This window comes from Garra rufa, chromosome 3, assembly GCF_049309525.1.
Source record: "Garra rufa chromosome 3, GarRuf1.0, whole genome shotgun sequence".
In the NCBI taxonomy this organism is placed as follows: Eukaryota; Metazoa; Chordata; class Actinopteri; order Cypriniformes; family Cyprinidae; genus Garra; species Garra rufa.
The window spans coordinates 9800501-9805512 of record NC_133363.1 but is presented as its reverse complement, the minus strand read 5'-3'; positions in this window follow the sequence as shown (position 1 = coordinate 9805512).

The following is a 5012-nucleotide window of genomic DNA, read 5'->3' as shown; positions in this document are numbered from 1 at the left end:
CTAGTTCAAATACACAAAAATGTGGAAAAAACAAAGAATTTGTGGGACCTCAAGAATTTTTCTGAAGAACTAAACAAAAAAAAAAAAAAAAAATGAGAGAGCTGTGGAGCATTCAGATAACAACACAATATTAATTTTCTAAAATCAACTATTATTTTCTCTTGTGGACTATGTAAACGTCTTTTTCAGGTCAGTGCTAAATAAAAAAGTAACATTGATTTTGTATGATCCCTTTTTATTTTGGTAAAACAATCAACATTTTGCAGATTCTGCAAGGTGTGTGTAAACACCTCAACTGTAAATACCTGTGACGTCAAACTGCTTTTATTTACAAAATACAGCTTTATTTACATATCCTGAATATATCCACTGGGAACACCGAAATCCCAAGAGGATTCAGCCATCCAATTGGGTCAGTCTGCCTCTAAGCACATTTGAAATGTAACACAGGCCTTTTCCTTTCTTGAGGGTCAGACTAAAACATCATGAATGTGAAAAGAGCCCTTCTACAGTTTAACGTCTTTCCATTTATCTTATAACACCCTAACTCAATGGATGAATTAAGTCATTTTTTATGTCATTTAGCTTAAAAATTGTCAATTAATTAGATGTGTTTATACTGTCTTCGCTGCCAGCCCTGACTCACCTCAGTAATCACACACACAGTTTTACGTGTCATGTAGTGTGTGATAAATTGTACAGTTACACTGTGTAAATAAGATGACACTAATCCGACTGAAAGTCAATTTAATGAACGGTTGTTGAGAAGCTTTATTCCTGCTGACATCTCTGTGACTTTCACTATTTGCACAGTCATAGCTTGTATAACAGCCACCGACTCAGCCCTACCGAGACCAAATCAAAACCAATAATTACCTACATACAAAATGGCAGTATTGGAATGACCATTTAGTTTGTCCATTTTTTCTTCTTCCTGAATTACTACAAACTGAATCTCCAGTGTCGCACTTTATAAAAAAAAAAAAAAAACTGTTTATCTCAGTACACTTCCATTATATACTTCAAGTGCTAAATTTTCAAGCACTCATTTTGTACTTAACATACTAAAAATTATTATTTAGTAGTTTTCTAAGATCATCTTAAGTGTACTCAACTGTGCTATTTTGTGGACATCATGGAAATGAACAAAAATGGGCTTTTAACGTAAAAAAGTATTTAGTTACCACTTGTAGTACAATTGAAATCATCTTTTGTACACTTCAAAATATACTTATACACAGAAAATATACTTATTAATTATTTAAAATATAAGAATAATATATAATACATACACTCTCAAAAAGGATGTGTTAATTTTTAACACATTGTTTGTGTTATGTCTATTTTAGCACATTATGTGTTATTTTGTGTTAAATGTGTGTTAAAAACGAAAAAGAAAATAGAAAATATCCAACACAGTGTGTCACGATTTGAGCCTCCGTTGTCCTGTCATCACAAACTCTTGCACTACACATCTTGGACTTCATCCCCCACAAGCCACTGCACCAATCACTGCTCACACCTGCTCCTCGTGACCCACTGCACTGATTGCTGCACGCATCTGTTTCTCATCACACTGACTGTTCATAAACCACTCACACACAGCTTCTTGTCGAAGTCTTGTATTGCCCCGGCTGCATTTCTGAGCGTTTCTTCCCGTGTTTGATTCTCGCTGCCAGCCCTGACCTTTCTGCCTGTGTTTTGACTACGATTTCTGCCTGCCCCTGTGTGTTTGTTTTGTTTTGTCTTTTCTAATAAATGCTGCGAATGGATCCGCTCGTCTCAGTCCGTCCTTGTGACAGAAGACTTCGCCACTACAAGGATCCAGCAGCTAGTATGGTGTCATTCGGTTCCAGCACGAATTCAACAGTACAGATCATGCGTCTCAAACAAGGTGAGCGGTCTGTTGAGGAGTATGCAATGGACTTTATTGAATTGGCAAATCAGTCTACTATGGATGAGGCTTGCCATTGGCTTCACTCATGCCCATATTTGCACCTAACTGGACTTTACAAATTTACATTGACATTGCTCTGCAAATGAGTGGCTCTCCTTTTACTGTGGGAATCAAAGAAGAGGACAACAATGTTCCCACAGTAAACTCCAGCTCAGAGCCACTACGCAAGATGGCTGCCACGCCAGAGTCTGCACACACGATGGCCGCCGATGTTCCTGAGTTCCCGGCCAAGATGGCCGCCGTTCCTGAGTCCCCGGCCAAGATGGCCACCGTTCCTGAGTTCCCGGCCAAGATGGCCGCCAAGCCTGATTCCCCGGCCAAGATGGCTCCGTCCAGCTTCCCAGAGTCTCCGCTGGTTCCGCCCGGCCTCCCAGAGTCTCCGCTGGTGCCGCCCGGCCTCCCAGAGTCTCCGCTGGTGCCGCCCGGCCTCCCAGAGTCTCCGTTGGTGCCGCCCGGCCTCCCAGAGTCTCCGCTGGTGCCGCCCGGCCTCCCAGAGTCTCCGCTGGTGCCGCCCGGCCTCCCAGAGTCTCCGTTGGTGCCGCCCGGCCTCCCAGAGTCTCCGCTGGTGCCGCCCGGCCTCCCAGAGTCTCCGCTGGTGCCGCCCGGCCTCCCAGAGTCTCCGCTGGTGCCGCCCGGCCTCCCAGAGTCTCCGCTGGTTCCGCCCGGCCTCCCAGAGCCTCCGCTGGTTCCGTCCAGTCGTCCAGAGCCTATGTTGGTTCCGCCCAGCCTTCCTGAGATTCCTGTCTGCCCTGTTCTGGCCACGGAGGCCATGTATGGACTGTCTAATTTCCCACCCACCCTCCCTACTGCTCCAGTCCCACCACCTCTGTCTCCTGACAGTCCCTCGGCTCACCTTCAACCCACCTTCGGTGCAGAGGAGTTGCCGTGGGTCTGCCAGTCTCCATCGGTGTCCTGGCTGGAGGATCCCACACCATCGCCTCCAGCCTCAGAGTCCTGGACTCCGCCTCGGCCCTCCGACCCTGCGGCTCCACCCCAGCTCTCTGCTCCCTCGTCTCCGCTGTCGGCCGTCGGTCCACCAGCTCCACCTGGCTCCATCGTCCCTCCGGCTCCGCCCTGGTCGGTCGTCGCCCCACCTTCGCCTCTGGACTCTACTCCTTCGGCTGCGCCTCGTTGCTCCGTCCTACCGGCTCTATGGACCTCCTCCCTCCCGCGGGCACAGCCTCGGTCCTCTGTCGCTCCGGCTCCGCCGTGTACCTCCGGACCTCCATCTCCGCCTTGGTCGCCAGAGCCTTGGGTTCCACCTTGGCTCTCCGGATCCTCGGTGTCGCCCATGACCTTCAACTCTCCGGTTCCGCCTCGGGCTCCACCGGCTCCACCTCCGTCGGTCAGCCCCATGGAGGAGCCAACCCTTCCTCCACCATGGCTTCTCCCTCCGTCGGCTCCGCCTCAGTCTCCTGGTTCTCCACCTGCACATGGACCGGGGCCTCCATTCATGCCTCTGTGCCATGCCCACCCCATCACTCTCCCGAACAGGTATTTGAAGCATCTGGAAGCTGCTCTTAGGTGGGGGGCTCTGTCACGATTTGAGCCTCCGTTGTCCTGTCATCACAAACTCTTGCACTACACATCATGGACTTCATCCCCCACAAGCCACTGCACCAATCACTGCTCACACCTGCTCCTCGTGACCCACTGCACTGATTGCTGCACGCATCTGTTTCTCATCACACTGTCTGTTCATAAACCACTCACACACACAGCTTCTTGGCGAAGTCTTGTATTGCCCCGGCTGCATTTCTGAGCGTTTCTTCCCGTGTTTGTTTTCCCGTGTTTGATTCCTGGACTCCCTCCCGTGTTTGATTCTCGCTGCCAGCCCCGACCTTTCTGCCTGTGTTTTGACTACAATTTCTGCCTGCCCCTGTGTGTTTGTTTTGTTTTGTCTTTTATAATAAATGCTGCGAATGGATCCGCTCGTCTCAGTCCGTCCTTGTGACACAGTGTGTCCAACCCAATATGTGTTAAATATCAGCCAATCACATTGCTGCTTGCCTCACTTCATGAGCCGTTATTCTACTGAGACAAGCAAATTTCCTCGTGCTTCAAGTTTTCATCGTCAGGACATAACTTCGATGTGTGAAGGTAAGAAATGTTTGTATTTGCCATTCTTATACGTTTTTAAAATGTCTTTTGTGATCGTTTGTAGACGGTCGAGGGGCATTTGGCACATATACGTGGTAGCCGGAAAACTGCCTCACGAATGGCGATGCGAGCTGCGCCTGCTGCACATCTCGACGGTGGGAGCTTATTTTAACAAGCTTTATAGTTTTTTTTGTTATATTTATTGTGAACAGAATCGCTTTTAATTAATCATTGACACGTTGTAGCGCTTCACATGAGGAAATCCATGTCGTTCATCGCGTATTCCTCTTTGAAAATGAACAGATTTGTCAATTTTAGTGCCACGTATTGTGCAAATTGCCCTAAGACGCTAACATAATCTCTGATGCTTAAGCTTTTCTTGTTTTTTTTAGCTATTGCTATTTTACAATATTTACAAAGATAATATAGGACAATATTTGGCTGAGATACAACTATTTGAAAATGTGGAATCTGAGGGTGCAAAAAAAATATTCACCTTTAAATTTGTCCAAATGAAGTCTTAGCAATGCATATTACTACGTTTTCATATTTACGGTTGACAGTTCACAAAATATCTTCATGGAACATGATCTTTACTTAATATCCTAATGATTTTTGGCATAAAAGAAAAATTTATGATTTTGACCCATACAATGCATTTTTGGCTATTGCTACAAATATACGTATGCTACTTAAAGGAGAAGTCTGGTGTGATATTGACCTAAAGTGTGTTGAATCATGATACCGAGTGTGAACTTACCTTTCATAGCTCATCTTGGCTTGTCCCCTGCACTACGAAATCTGCCGCTAGTTTGCCGATGCTAACAACAGGTTGCCGTTGAGGGTGCCTCAGGCATCAGACTAGACTAGCCATGTAAATAAATCACTGTTTTACATCATTTACGAGGCACAAAGTAGCTCCACACTTCATTGGTAGACTTCCAAGGGCCCTGAC